The following is a 15826-nucleotide window of genomic DNA, read 5'->3' on the forward strand; positions in this document are numbered from 1 at the left end:
TTTGAGAGCGATAGCAGTCACCTATGGAGCATGTACCCCAGGCTGGACACTTTGCACGCCTTGTCTCAGTTAGTCTGCGCGGCAGCTGTGCCGGGGTCCTGAGGGTCAGAGGTCTGCCGCCTGGAGCACACAGGGAGGGCTGGGTAAAACCCACGAGGCTGGCCTTCACCTGCTAGAGATCCTGGACTCAGGAGGCTCCAGGCAAAGCCGGGTATTTCTGAGAATCCCCCCAGGGAGGGCGGGGTCTGCGCGGCACCATCCACGTCCTAGTCCACGCCCATTGTTCACCAAGGAAACTGAGGCCCAGAGGAGTCGGCACCTTGTCCAGAGTCACACAGCACGGAAGTGGCAGAGTCCGGATGTGTGACCCCAGACCAGGGATTTAACAAATACATGACACGCTATTGACGTTTCCTGACTCCAGACCAGGAGGGAACCAGTTTGCTTGCGGGGACTTCCTGGCGGCTGCAACCTCGGTTACCTCTCTAAGACCCCCTTCCTCTGCTCATGAAACGCAGACAATACTGGTGCTCAGCCTCAAAGCCCAGCCAGGATGGACCCCGGGGATGGGCACCAGCAGGCAGTGAAGACGTGGGATGGAGGGGCAGGTAATCAAACCCCACCGACACCATGCTCTGCTCCTGTCAGAGCCCCAGCGACCTCAGGACAGGCCTCAGGGCTCCTAACAATTGCTTCCACCCTCGCTAAATTCACAAAGAAACCCCCCAAACCCTCCCCACGCCCACAGGGGAGCGTCTCGGAGGCTCCCGCCAGGTGGCGCTGCCGCGCGCGGCTGATTCAGGTGCTCGGGCGAGGTGGCCACCAGGTGTCGCAGCGAGACCGCGGATCAGCTCTCGCCGCAGGAAACCTCCTGGACTCAGACTTAGGTGCGTCCTGTGCACCAGGTGCGAATTGTAGACCTGCTGCATTCGTTAATTTTCTCCTCCCCTTTAGAAATGGTCTAAATGGCCAATTGCCTCCGCGGACTTTCCACTCTTGATCCTTTTACGCTATTTTTATCTTTGTACGCTATAGAATGTTTTAAAAATATCGAACTGTCTATGGGTAGTGTTTTCACATAAAGTTAACAGTGTAAGAATTCAGAAATGAATACAGCCCTCCAAAGACTCTTCTACAGGCGCTCTCGAATTATGGCTGCGGGGTCAGGGATGAGAGCCAGCCAGCTTGAGAGAAAATCCATTTTTTTTAACGCCCGCAAAGGGAGAGAAAGCCTCGGACCTTCCGGGTACCTCTAATGAACATATTCATTAACGTCTCTATTACCCAGGAGGGGCTGCAGCAAGAAAAGCAAGAAGGAATTTTGCAAATTTGGGTATTTTGAAATTCAAGGTCCTCCACATTATTGTCCTTGAACAAATTACCAGCCATAGCACGCAGAGAAGGGCTGAGATTTGAAACGACTACGACTTTTAAAAAAGCAAAAACAAAAACAAAAAAATCAAATTACATCTTCAAAGAACGTCAGGGTTTCGCTCCACCTTTCAGCAAATCACAGGGTTCTTCAGACCTGGTTCATCTGACACATGGTTTAGGAATTAGACTTAAATAATGAAAATTTTTAAAAAAAGATGTGTTCGATCTGGTTTTGCCGGCGCTCTCAAGTGACTCATTTGCTTCTTGCAAGAACCCCACGAAGTGCTGTTATTCCCAGCCTGCAGAGGTGGAGGCTTGGGGAGCCAAAGTCACTTCCTTTGAAAAGAAGTGAAGCTGGGACATCCTGCGTTGGTTGGACGCAGGTGGTAGCAATGAGGCAGGTGCCTGGCCTGCCCGCACCTGTGCGCCCGCCGGACGCCGGCGCTGGGCACTCACGGGCCAGATAGCGCGCTGGGCTGCGAGCTGCCCCGGCTGGCGCCATCGGGAGCGATTTCATGCTGCTGCTGACAGGTTGAGCCAGTTGAGGGTAGAGGGAGACCGCCGGACTTGGCTCCACGGCTGTCTTTGCCAAGGCCAATTTCAGGGACACGTTGGGCACAGGTGTCCTAGAGGGGGTGCGGAAGAGCCAGTGGAAACTGGATGGAGCATAGGCTGCAGGTGTGGACATCTTCTCAGTGAAGCTCGGCCCCAAGGTGCCCAGGGAGGCTGTTGCTTCTAGGATGGGAGTGGGTCCAGGTGTGGAGGGAGGAAGCCAGCAGAGAGGGCCGGACCATGATGCAACAGGGGCGGGGCCCGCTCCAGCTCCCGGGGGCTGCGGTGGGCTGGGCCTTCTGGGAGTCCGTAGGTGCAGGGCTGCCTTTGATAGGTTTCCTCTCACTCTCCTGCCTCTTCCGTAGACAATGGTTCCTGGGCCCCACCTCTTGCCACCTCCCCCCACCTCCCAGACCCAGTTGCCAAACCCGATGAAATCTTTTCTACTTTGAGACTTTAGAAAGCTTTTATTATAGAAAAGTTACAGCATGGAGAAAAAAATAGAACAAGCAGACTAGGTCGTTGCTAACTTTTCCTCTGTTCCCTCACCAGAGCACTTGTCAGAGCCCCGGACACGTCTCCCCTAACGCCCTCCAGCCTCTGCCGCCTCTCAGATTCAGGACGTTTTCCTCCTAAATACAGCGCCACCACCGTACCCGGACAAGTGAACAGTAACGCTTCCCAGGCAGCGTCTGTGTTAGTTCTCCATGGCTGCTTTAAAAAATGACCATAGCTTTAGCGGCTTCGAATAACACAGATTTACCCTCTTACAGTTCTGGAGGCCGGGAGGCTGAGGCGGGTCTTAAAGGCTAAAATCGAGGTGGCAGCTGGGCCGGTTCCTCCTAGAAGCTCGAGGGAAGAATCCGTTTTCTTGCCTTTTCCGGCTTCGAGAGGCGCCCACGTTTCTTCGCTCATGGCCCTTTCGAGGTCTCCAAAACCAGCATCTCTCTGACCTGCCTCTGGGGTCACATCTCCGGTCTCTCTCAGACCACCCCCCACACTCCCACAAGGACCCTGTGATTAGATTGGACCAGGACAATCTCCGATCTCAGGATCCTTAATCAACCTGCGAAACCACGTTTGCACATTAGGCATCAGCGTCACAGTTTCTGGGGTGAGGATGTGGACACATCCGGGGCCATTTCCCAGCTGATCACAGCATCTAACGTCGGTCTGAGTCCAAGCCTCTGCAGTTGCCCCAAATGCCTGGGAGAGTGAGCTGGTTCACGCTGGATTCCCTTCACTCGGTGGCTGCATTTGGTTGTAATGTCTCGAGAGTCTCTTTTACCGTGGAGCGGCGATTCCTCCCACCCGCTAGAAAAGGCCAGCCCGGGTGTCCTGTGGAAGGTCCTGTATCCACGTGGTGTCTTTTAACTCGTTCCTCTGTCCCTTAATCTCCTGGGAACTGGCTGTGGGACCTTCACAGGTGGGATTGGATTCAGGTTGGCCGTTTTTGCCAGACCGGTTCATGGGCGCGTGGCCTTGTGCGCGGCACCGGGCCTGCCGGGGGGCCCCACCGTCCGGGTGCGAAGTGTGAGCCTGGGGTCAGGGAGCTGACGGCTGCCTCTCTCCAGTGGGAAGTTACGTTTCCTCTTTTGCGCTAGCAAGTAATTTGGGGGTGACCCTCCCACACCCGTGAATACCCTGTTCCTTGTCTACCTTTGTATTATTACGGAAAACAAGCATAACAGAGAACTTACTGTTGTAACGATCTCTCAGGGGACGGTCCAGAGGCAGTCACGTGGTTGTGCAACCAGCCCCAGAATGTCCCTACTAAACACTAACCCCCCAGCCTCTGCCCGGCCCCTGATGCCCGCTTTTCTCTTTCTGTCTCCAGGAACTTGACTCCTGTAGGAGCCTTGTGTAAGTGGAGTCACCCAGTGTTGGTCCCTCCACCTGCCTTCTAACAAAGTAGCTTTAGTGGGATGTAATTCACATACCACACAATTCGCCAGTTAAAGTCCCAGACTCTGGTCCACGTGGCCGACCGCCACGCCTGCGTGACGTCAGCGGGGCCCTGTTCGGTCCTGCTCTCTCGGCCGCTTTCTTTCTGACCTGTGAGACAGTGCGCCATCGAGCTGCTCCCATGCCATTTGGAGAGACTCAGGGGGCTACGTGAGATGCCTCTCTGCTCTCCGGACGTCCTGGGGTTGCCCCCAGCTGGGCTCCCGCACCCTCTGCTGTCCCGTCTTCTTGCCACAGCGGCTTCAGGAGACGGACTCATGTCCTCTTTGCCTAGATGCCCTGGGTGGCCTTTTCCTCATGGGGCCTTGTCCCTTTCTGAGGGGGCCCTTCCTGGAAAGAGGGTCCCTCCCGGCCTCTGCCCTTGTGGACACTCTGTGCCCATCTCAGGGATGGGGGTGGGGGAGGGCATGGTTTCTAGGGAGCTCTCTCCCCATCTGACCTGCTCCCCATGCTGTGTCCCCCGAGGTCTCACCCCTCCTTGAAGAATGAGACTTCTGAACCCCAAAGCCGAGATCCGCCTAAGGGTTTCCTCTGCTCCTCGGAGCACCCTTCCTCCTCGGAGACAGAGGCGCCACCCTACGAGAAGGTTCGGGAGAGAAAGAGAAGAAGGCATATTACTTCGATACGAATTTAATTTTGACTCAGAGAGTCATCCCTTTGGACTGGTGGCAAACAGAGCCTTGGTCAGTCTTATGGACTCTGCCCCGCTGGGGTGTGCGGTGGTAGTCATTGATCACATCCAGTGGCTCCAGGACACTTGGTCCTCACACAACCTGATGGCATGGAATGTATGTGCCCATTTGGGAGGTCACAGGGGTCTTTGGCAAGGCCAGGGGACTCTGGTATCTGGAGTTGCCCTTCCCAGGCAAAGATGGATGGGAGTGGAGTGGCAGCTGCCCCTTCCTAAGTTTGCCACAGGTCCTACCACTCCCTGTCGCCTCTCCCACCCAGCCCTGCCACCTACTGACAGGACTTGCTGGGTTCCTGCAGGCACTTAGTGCGAGGCAAATGGTTTAGGCCTTTTCCCTCTTCACGTAAAGGCATTTCTGAGTTGGCTTGAGGAGGGGGGAGCGAGAAACAGAGATGTCAAATAATGTAATATTTTAATAACTCCTGCTGCCGCTGCCTGCTGTGATTTATTCTGAGAAAGGCTATAGATTGAGCCGGGCCTCCTGCTGGGCCTCCTCCGGGAAGTTTAGAATTAGAACCAGAGGATGTGATTCTATTGAACTTTTGCCAGAGCAAGTTCAAGAGGGAAGACCTTGACCTCTTATATTCGGCTTCAGACCCCATGACCCTCCTTTTGGAAGGAAAAAAAATCTTTCTGGCATCTTTTTCTATTTTTTTTTTTAGCAAACGTTTCGCTAAATCCTTGGGAACAAGAAACCCTAACATCCTGTTTTTATACGTCCGCAGCCGCAGATAAGGATCTGACTCCCACCCTGATCCTAGCGCGATGAGACCCAACCACACAGGTCACGCACGTCTCCCCCTCCCCAGAGCCTGTTTCTGCCCGGATCGACGCAGAAACCTCGTAGTTTGTGAGACTTTTCTGTCCCAGGGAGTCCTGGGGTCACAGCCAGCCCAGGGCAGTGTGGGACCAAGGGCTGCAGGCCTCGGTGTGGGGAAGGCGCCTGTGGCATTGGGGGTCTGGCTTCCTGGGCCCGGTCATTTGGATGCTGCTGCCGGTTTCCCTGCGGTGAGGCAGGCCCATCACTTCGGGAGGCAGGGGAAGAATCTCCAATCCCCCCGGGGCGGGTGTGCGTGCTGAAATCAGAGCCGCCCCTGCAGGCTGAATCCCCGCCGGTATCGACCGAATCGAGCCCTGGTAACAAATTGGGTGGATAAATCAGCTGGGAGTTAAAGCAGACACAGGGTGTGCTGGTTAGAAAACATTTAGTGTGTGCATTGACCGGGAGCAAAGCAGAATTGCACTGGGGCACCGGTTTGCTGGGGACATAAACTAGCAAGGTGGCAGCTGCCCCGGGGAGCTGGCCAGGCACGGTGGATGGGCCGTGCAAGTTCATGGCCGGGCTGTGTTAAGCAATGAGGTTGGGGCCTGAAAGTGACCAGCTCTTCTGGCCCCAAATCGTGCGGACGACCGATCAGTCGGTGCCGGCTCCCACGCGTCCTGGCTGCCGCAGCGCCGGCCTGCCTTGGCTCAGAACGGAGGCCCGTTCACCCTTTCCTCGCTCTCGCTCCTACGTCCACCCTGCCTCCAGGGCCTGGGACAAGCCTTCCCGCCCCTTCCCCCGCCACATCCGCCACCCAGGTCCGCAGCACCCCCTCAAGACCCCCGGCTGCCCTCCGTTCTCCACCCGGCCTCCAGAATGAGCTTTCAAACCACAACTGGGATGACTTTGCTCCCCAGTTTCAAACTTGCAGTAGCTCCCTATTGCTCTTCGGAGAAAGTCAAAACTGCTGATGGGGGGGCTTTAAGGCGCCGCACCCCACCGACGACCTCGTGCGGATGGCCTCCTGGGCCACGTTCCCCTCCTCTGGGTCTCAGGCACGTGGCCACCTTTCATTCCCGTCCCGCCTGAGGCCCTCGCACATGCTGTTCCCTCTGGGGGGCGGTTGCTGTTCCTGCCTTTCTCGCACCTCCTGCTCAGCAGCCCCGCTGTTGCTTTCCCCAGCCCTCACCTGGCAACCCCTGCTTCTCCTTATCCAAACTGTCACTAGTCTTTGGTGGTGGCGCCGCTGTTCCACGTCTGCCTCTGTCGCCGAGGGCAGCAGCGGTGGGGGTTGGGGTGGGGGAGGGCACGACAGTCTCTTCTTGTTGGACACTGTCTCCAAGGGTGGCCCAGAACGTCGGAAACACGATGCCAAGGGAAAGGAGCCTGTCACAGAGGCCACCGGGCTGAGGTGGGCATGTCCCAAGCTCAGGGCTGGGGGATGGGCGCAGAGTTTCTGTTTGGGGCAAGGATGATGGCGAAGGTCACGCCATGTGTAAAATTACTAAAAACCACTGAATTGCATGCTCTACTTGGGCGATCTTTGTGGTCTGTGCATTCTCTCTCAATAAAGCTGTGGTGTTTTAAAGGCATCCAGCAATGTTTAACCAACAAAAGGTTGTGGCGTTCAAGAGAAAGGGAAGTTCTCCCCTGAAGATCAGCAGCTGAATTAATCTGAGAACGCGAGCTGTGACAATGTGCCCCCAGTCAGGAAGAAGCAGTGTTGGTGGGGCGCAGGGCCAGCTGTGTCCCCAAAGACCAGCTGACCCAGCGGGGAGAGGTGCGGGGGCCCGGGTCCTTGGAGGGGCAGGTGGCCTGCTCTCTGCTCCGAGCTCCTGCACCCTCGGGGTCCGGACCGGACAGGGCCAAGGCCTCCCCCCGCGGCTGGCACCTTCATGCGGTGCACAGGGGTCAGCTCTTCTCCAGCTGCTGGACGCTGTCCGTCTCTGCTACGAGCATCGAGTGCTGCCTGGCCTGGGGTCTGTTCCTGGCAGTTTGGAGTCTTCCCTGCCAACCTGATGCCGCTCCGGGTCCCATTTTTTCCCTCTGCAAATAGGAATAGTGAATGCCGCTGGTGGGACCGGCCATCTCCCCACCCCCTACCAGCCTGTGGGTGCAACTGGGGCCTCCGCACTGACGGCCGCACGGCGCTGGGATTCACCCTTGAAACCCAGGGCTCCAGGAAAGGCCCAGGCCCCCCTCCACCCCGGTCACTTCTAGGGAATTCCAGCTTGTTCCACTGGGGTTCGGGAATGGGTCTATCTGTGGGGCGGCACTGCCCTCTGCTGGTGTCCCTGGGCACTGCCACAGCGGCCGCTGTCTCTAGGCTGTGGCTGGGGCGCGCAGGCCACGACCTTCCTGTGATGCTGCCCGGGTCCCCCAGGGGTGCTGGCTGGTCCCTGCGCCTTACAGAGCTTCGAGGGGGGTCCCCCCGCACTCGCCTGCCCTTCTCTGACCCAGACACTGCGTTTCTCATTAGCGATCTCTGGGGCTTCTGGCTGTCGCACGCGCTCCCTGCTCTGTGCCGGGGGCTGTGCTGAACCCTCCACGTTTCTCCGAGTGCCCAGGCCACCTTGCCGGGGGTGCCGTCACCTCCACTTTCACAGGAAGGCCCCCTGAGGCCCGGCGGCTCAGGGCGGAGCCGGGACTTGGATCCATTGGTGCAGCTCATCAGAGAAGCTGCCCCCTGGTCTAGCCCAAGCTGGGGTGCATGCGTGCACACCTGGGCGCCTGTGCACACGTGTGTACACTATGATTGCACACACGTCTTATGTGTAAGTGCAGCACACACGTGCCTGTGCGCCACGTACCTGTGCCCTGTGTGCATGTGTGTCCCGCCGTGTGTCGGGGTGTGTGTCTGCGTGTGTGACCGCCTGAGGGCTGGCAGTGTGGCTGGGATCGCGGGCGGGTGTGCGGCCTGTGAGCGGCCTCTGCAGCAAGCCCGGCAGGCCTGGGGCGGCGCCCGCTGTGGGGGCGGCCCTCCCCCCCGGGGGCCGGGGAGCTTTCCGGGGCAGACGGGCCACCCCGTGCACTTGGCCGAGTCACGGGAGGTTTTCCACGTGTGACCCCCAGATAGCGTCAGGGGGGCTTTCGGAGCCACAGCGGGAGTGGCCCGCAGTCCGTGCCTCCCACGTGTCTTCCAGGGAGGCCCCCAGCGGACCGTCCGGGGCGGGGGAAGGGGCTCAGAGCTTACCAGTCGCTCCAGACACGGTGCCGTGTGGCCACGGGCTCTCGGGCAGCGAGGGCGGCATTTACCTCCTTGCAGGAGGGAGAGGAGCTTCCCGGCCGGAGAGAAGGGCGATGTGTTCTACGGTCAGCGCCCGTGATGACCGTAGAACCCAAACAAGAGGCAAAATCAGGGAGGTGAGGAGTTGTGTCAAATCTCCTGTGTCCCGTCTGGGGAAAGGTGCCCCTGAGGTTCCCCAGGTGGGGGTGGGCCCCTGAAGACCCCAGTGTCTCCTTGGTGGCACTAGTGACCCCTGTTAGTGACCAACTCTCTGGGCCACTTGTCTAATGGCTGCTGCCTCTGCTCGACTCTACGCTCCGAGGACCGAGGACTGTGTCTTTCTCATGTGAGTGGGTGGGGAATGGATCACGGAAATTCTCTGGATTACTCAGGACACTTTATGGTGTAACGGACAGAAAATCAACTCACACTGGTTTTAGCCCAAACTGGACATTGTGGGCTTGTGAAAATGAGAACGCAGAGAAGTTCAGGAACGCCGTTGGGTGCAGGGACTCCAGGGAGTCGAACGACGTCACTGGGTCGTTCTCTTTCTATTCCATCTCTCCTTTTCTTATCGTTTGTGTCACTCATGTAAAGCGCTTGGGCTCCTGCACGTCTCAGGGGCCAGTGGTGGCAGAAAGGTCCAGCTTATGGGGCCTTCCTAGGTCAGGAAGGAGGAACTCTCTCCTAAGTCTCAGGGAAGTCCTTGGTTGGTCTGTGTGGGTCACATGCCCAGGAGAATGGTCTTCTAATTGGCTGGCCTGGCTCCTGGCCCACCCAGGACATGTGTTACACGTGGGCACATGATCGACACATAATTACAGCTACGCGGACCACTGGAGTATGGGAGGTGGTTTCCCGAAGGAAAGAGTGTTGAACAGAAAGAATATGTTTTTCAATTTATTAAATTCTTTGATAATTAAAAAAAAAAAAAAAAAAAAAGGCAACATCTCTTTCCTTTCCCAGATGGACCTAGTTTGAAAATCGAACTTGCTGTGTGGCTTTTTATCTAACTTTGTGAACTCTCACAATTCTTGTGATATGTGGAACTTAAAACAAAACAAAATTAAGGTAAAAAAGTAGAATTTGACAGCAATTTTCTAGCCGCTGCCTTTTAGCTTTTAGGCGCCTGTACACAAAATGGGTGCGTATCATTGACTCAAAATGCGGCCCTCAGATGGGTTTCTGCTGCCATTATGGTCTGAGAATTAGGTACCTGGAGACACATTACCCCATATATCACCGGGGACAGTAAATGGGCACCACCGGTCCGGGGCTGGGGAATGAGAAATGTATGGCTGGTCATTAAAAGCCTCTTCAGGGTATTTTTTTTCCCATTAACACCACTGAAAGCCAGGCTGTTATCTCTGGGAGCGACCTCAGGTAGGAGTTGGGGAAGAGGCGCAAGTTTTAGCACCTAAAGTGACAAGTTAGTGGGAGCCTGGGGGTGGGGCTCGGCCAGGCTGCAGTGGCCACCTGCAGCCCCCCTGGGGGGGTCTTGGCTGACTCCTCCGGCCACCACAGTGCCCAGGGCCCCCTGGAAGCCCATCATCTGTGGATCCCTGGGGTCTGGGGAAATGTCTTCTCTCCATGTTTGACTCGGGTGGTCTGGAAAGGGTGGTGTTGGGGTGGGATGTAGTTATTCATATCCTGGCTCCTCTCTTCTGAGCTCTGTGATTCTCCCCCAGTCCGGGGGACAGACATCCAGGAATTCGTTGGCCACAACGACCCCATGTGCCCGAATATGTGGGATCTCAAAACAGGAGGGGATTCTCCCCACGTTCCGAACAAGGTCTAAAACCAGAGAGCACGCTGGCCAAGATGCAGATGAAATTTTCAAACGTTCACTTACAAGGTTTCTGTAACACGCGATCGCGGGTATTTAAAATCGCTTCATTCGGACGGCTTGTTCCCCCTCTCAGTTCCTGAATCAGTTTGCTGTCCGCTCTTCCCCGGGGTCGGCTCCCGGGCCTGCGCATCCCCAGGCCTCCCAAGGGTCCCTCCTTTCCCAGAGCTCAGCGTCTGCACCCCCACGCGAGCTGCGCGAGGCACAGCACTTTGCAAGTTCCCAGCGAGGCTGTCAGCCCCACGTGACTGGCAGGCACATTTGCATGATGTTAGCACAGTGTCCCCATTTGTGCTGTCGTGTAACTGGTCATCTTCATGGTGCTGCCACTTACTTCACTGTATTTAAAGGGATCGTAACAGGCTCATTAGGCTAGTTTTTGAAGGCTGTGTGACAAATTAGTACAAAAGGCGTGGCTTAAAGCAACAGCCATTTATCATCTTACCGTTCTTAGGTCAAAAGTCTGGGCAGAGCTAAGCTGGGTTCTCCCACCTCACCAGGCAGAGAGAGAGATGGAGAAGGAGGAGGAGGAGGGTAAATAGGAGAAGAAGAGGAGGAGAGGAAGGAGAAAAAGGAGAAGAAGCTCTGGCTGGTGTGGCTCAGTGGATTGCGTGTGGGTCTGTGAACCAAAGGGTCGCAGGTTCAATTCCCAGTCAGGGCACAAGCCTGGTTTGCTGGCCAGGTCCCCAGTAGGGGGTGTGTGAGAGGCAACCACACATGGATGTTTCTCTCCCTCTCTTTCTCCTTCCCTTCCTCTCTCTCTAAAAATAAATAAATAAAACATTTTTAAAAAAATAAAAAGGAGAAGAAAAAAGGGAGGGATGGGGAGGATGAGGAAGAGGTAGAAGGAGGAGTTGGGGAGAGAGAGAGAGAGAAACTCCTAAAGATTAAATGATAATCTGCCTTTGAATAAAGCCTACTGATTAGGGACCTTAATCACAGCTGCAAAACTCCTTCACCTTCACCATGTAACCATTGTAACAATCACAGGAGTGAGAGCCTCCCATCTATGCCTCATTCTGTAGGTTAGAAGCAAGTCACAGGCCCTGCCCGCAAGCCAGGGAAGGGACCCCAGCAAGGTGTGGACACGTGGGGGGGGGCGGGGATTCACGTGGGGCAGGACCATGGGTGGTCTTAGAATCCTGCCCGCCCACTTGTTTACAACCAATCATCACCCCCCTGGAGGCGCTTTCCGGACAGTGACCAGATCAATGGAGGGCCTCTCTCCTCCCCTACTGACAGCATCTCCTCCAGAGTAGCCATGACAGAAGTCCCGTTTTAAGATACATCTTTCTCAGGCCCAGCTTTGTTGTTAAAACGAACTATTTTTGAGGGCAGTGGATGGGGTGAGAGCCCGGCAAAGGGCCGCCACACGGGGCAGCCCCCTTTCTGAGCAGATCTTTCCTAGGGGACTGGGCTGTCCGCAAAGTGGGAGGCGCACTTCCCTCCCCGGCTGGGTGTTTAGGCCCTGGGCTGCGCTGAGGTGAGCGTCCCTGGGGGACACATGTTGGTGAGATGGCGCCCCGCCCCTGCAAGCTCCAGGCTCCCTGGAGCAATGGGGGATGGGCCTCTCCCTCCCAGCAGGGTGATAGAGACTCTGTGACTCTAGGGATTTCACCTGCAAGGTGGGGCAGGCGCAGGGAAGAGGCTTGGGGGCAGCTCGGGCGTTCCTGGGTGGTCTTAAAGGGTCCACACGCTCACTGAGCCTGTTTCCCCAGCGACAGACTGAACTAAAGCACCGTAAAGATGCTGGTCAAAGGGTCAAAGTCTCTCGTCCCGAGGGTCCCAGAGGGTGCAGACGGCGGGAGTGGTGGGCAGGTCTGCAGGACTCGGCTCCCCTGGGCCAGGTGAATGGGGTTCAGAGGGCTGGGTGGGAAAGACCCCCGGCCACACTGCGCTGAACCCCTGAAGAAGACCACAGGGCCGCAGGAAAAGGCTGGGGCGGGGAGAGCCACAGCACGGCCGCAACTTGCCGCCGGCACCCACAGAAGGGGATGCCAGGAACGCTCTGTAATCAAGATAAATGATATTTTAATGCAATTTTAAAACATCGAAATTAATGCAAAAAATCCATGATGAAAAAATATCAAAGCTTCAGATAAAGACGGATGGCCGTATTAAGGCCCCTGGCAAAGGAAAGAAAGCAGTAATACGATGCTGTCCTCATTTAAAATGTGGGTGTTGTGTTCATCATGGGTATGTGCGCATTGATTCTGAGTTTTAAAAATATTTATCTTGAACGCTGTTTTCTTTGGCTCTCCGTGAAATTTCACGCCCCAGCTCAGCCCACTCCTGACTTTGGGAGGAGCAGCTCTCAGGGGCCAGATACTCTGAAAGGAGCAGATTTTGGCATTTCCAGGAGCCCCTGGAGCGGGGCAGGCTTGTCGCGCTCTCCCTGGGCCTTGTCCTTGCTGGCTTGGGGAGGCGCTTAGCCAGGATCCCTTCCATCGGCGCCCCTGTCAGCCCTGTTCTCCTTTCTCTCTGGCGTGAGGCAGCCCTAGTGAGACATCGGCACAGATGCGGGAGCAGGGCCGGCCTCCGCAGGGACCCCGCCAACGGGACTCCAAAGTCCCCGCCGGCCACGCCTCTGGTCCTGCAACTCCACGGCTTCCCGGCAGGGGGCGGCGTGGCCACGTGCATCCTCCGCCGGCGACCTAGAGGCCCATTTCTTCTCAATTTTGCTGCTTTTCCTTGTTTTTGCGAACAGCCGGCAAGGCTGCTCTGTAACCCCTTGGTAACAGTCCCTTCTCCCGGGGAGGGGGCAAGCTCTGAGCTCTGTTTTGGTGAGCAGCGTTTTTTTTCTTGAGCTGAAAAACGTTCACGAGTTCACACATATAAAATATGGAGGTTCCCCGCGTGCCGGGCTCTACACAGAGCAGCCCCCAGCCAGCGACAGTGGGAGTACGGGGAAGAGGTGGCATAGACAGTTCGTGGGTATTTTACAAATGCCAGCCCCCTCGCCTGCAGGTGAGATGGCCCCAAGGCTGTTGGCACCTGTCCCCGCCCCCTCCCAGCCAGGGGGGTGGAGCCTCAGGGGCCCAGGGGGCCGCTTGGCCTCTGGCAGCCCCTCCCTTCTCCCCATCCCGCCTCCAGCAGTCGTGTTTATTGGTGCAGTTAATTGAGCACCATCTGCATGCCAGGTGCTGCGTGCAGGGCTTTTCGGGGTTTGCCTTATTGCATCCTTCGGGTGGCCCCATTTTTCCTGCTATCTTCTGGGAAGGGGAGATAAACAGAAAAAAACCACAGCAAGACCCATCACCAATTAATGTCCCAGCACAGCGGGAGGCCACGGGGCTGCTTCCTCAGGGCTCGGGCCGGGCGGGCTCCGGCAGCCTGAGTCCCGGTGGGTGTGCCCCTCGCTTCCCGGGGACAGCCGGGGCCTGACATTTAAGGCAGAGGATGTCTCTGAACTGGGCCTCGGCAAATAGCAGCCACTGCTGAAAGCGCTCCTCTGAAAGGTCACCCACCAGGCGCCCTCCGAAAACGCAGCCGTCACGGCCACCTACCCAGAGCCCCCTTCCTCCTCTCTCTCCAGCCCCTCCCCCACCCGCTCCTCACCTCTCTGGCTCGCGGAGCCTGTCACAGGCGGGAGGGCCCTGTCCAGGGCCCCCACCTGCTGGGACGGTCACCCTCCCTACTCCTGTCATTCCCTTCTTTCCCCCTCGGGTGGGGTCAGTGGGAGGAGCCCAAGCCTCTGTCCTCACCCCTGGGGGGACCCTCTCCTGCTACTGCGGTCACACAGGGTGGGCTCGCCTTCGAGGCTGTCTTCCCGCACCTGGAGGGGCTGCATGAAGCCCCAGCCCTTGGGGAAGGACCTCCCCCAACACACACACACAGGCAGCTCTTCTCCCCGCACCAGTTATGCCGTGTTTGCAACAGCAATCGCCCGGCAGCTCCTGCGCCCGCTCCTTCCCCAGACAGCCCCTGCCGCAGCCACCGCCGCTGGTGGGCCGAGCAGCAGGGCTCTCCGCCTGCTGCAGAGGGAGGACGTCCCCCTCGGCCAGAGCGAGCGAAGGTCTCCGAGTCGCGGGGTCCCGCAGCCACAGGACAAGAGATCAGCTGCTCTCTCTGGGAAGCCCCTTCTGCCATTGGCGGGGCTGCTCCCAAGGGCTCGTGGGGGGCTCTGCTTTTGGGGGGTTGTGTGTTAGACAGGTTCCCGAGGCAGAGTCGGGGACAGGCCTGTGACGCTCAGGGCAGGTACGCGCATCCTCAGCAGGGGCGCTGGGCAGGCTCCTGGCTCCTCCTGCGGCGTGAAGGCAGGTCCTGGGCTGACAGGTGGACTGCTGTGGGCTCTCACCACCCCTTCGGCCAGGGGCCTCAGACCCGTCCAGCTACACATGGGGCGGTGTCTGCGTCCCACCAGTAAGTGGTTGAGGGGGGACTTGAACCCAGGCCAGCACCAGCTGGTGACAGGGGGACAGAGCAAGTGACTAAACTGGGCCCCGAGTGCCTGGGACAATGGCTAAACTGGGCCATGAGTGTCGCGGAGTCTGTGGTCCCGTCTTGGTGAGGGCTGGCTGGTGTTAGGGGAATGGGGACACTCTGCGTGTGCCTGCTGGGTGTACAAAGGCAGGGACAAGGGTCCCAGGGCACCTTGGCAGATGCATCTGGGGAGCTGTTCCTTTCCTGGGATGCAAAGACAGAAAAGAAAGAAAGAAGACAACCCAGATCCCTCTGCGCACCCTCCTTCCCTCCCCCCTCCGGCCCTCCCTCCTTTTCCTGTCTCCTGTTCCGTGCATGCCTCCCTCCCTCTTTCTCTTTCCGTCTCTGTCCCTTCCTCCTCTCCCTCCCTCTCACTCTGGGAGGGGTGCTGGAGGCCGCCTTGACCTCTTCTGCGTTAAGGGGAAGGGACAAGGGTCATTGCTTATGTCACCCCCAGCCTGCTGGTTGCTGCAGACGCTGACAAACTGCGAGAACGGGACTCCTGCATGCAGGCTGGGGACACTGGGCCTGCGGGGCCTGGCTCGGGGCCGGTGGGGGGGAGGGGGCAGGGCAGGCCTGGAAGGCTACTCTGGGCAAGGTCTGGGGCCTTTCATGGCCTTTCCTGGGCTCCATCCCAGGAGCCTGGGAGCCCATGGAGGGGAAGCAGGGGCACGGCCTCTCCAAGGACTCAATAAACCAGCACATTTGGGTGCTTTTCCCCAAAACCAGACAAGTGTTTTCCCTCTGCAATTGCATGTCTTTTTTCCTGGTCCTCAGCCTGAGGTCCTTGGCCTGGGCTGGGAACAGCCCCTGCTGGGCAAGGCTGGGGCGACAGAGCCGCCCACCCGCGTGAGACCCTGGGCTCCAGAGGGCTCCTGAGCAGGGATGGGCAATTTCTGTTTGCACAAGGACGGCACCGTAAGAGGCCCTAGCGAGTCACCCCCTGTGGGTTCGGTTTCTTTAAACAGCGTCTGCACATCCTAGGGG

This window comes from Pteronotus mesoamericanus, unplaced genomic scaffold, assembly GCF_021234165.1.
Source record: "Pteronotus mesoamericanus isolate MK-2021 breed Mesoamerican mustached bat unplaced genomic scaffold, CSHL_Meso_final contig_25, whole genome shotgun sequence".
Taxonomy (NCBI): domain Eukaryota; kingdom Metazoa; phylum Chordata; class Mammalia; order Chiroptera; family Mormoopidae; genus Pteronotus; species Pteronotus mesoamericanus.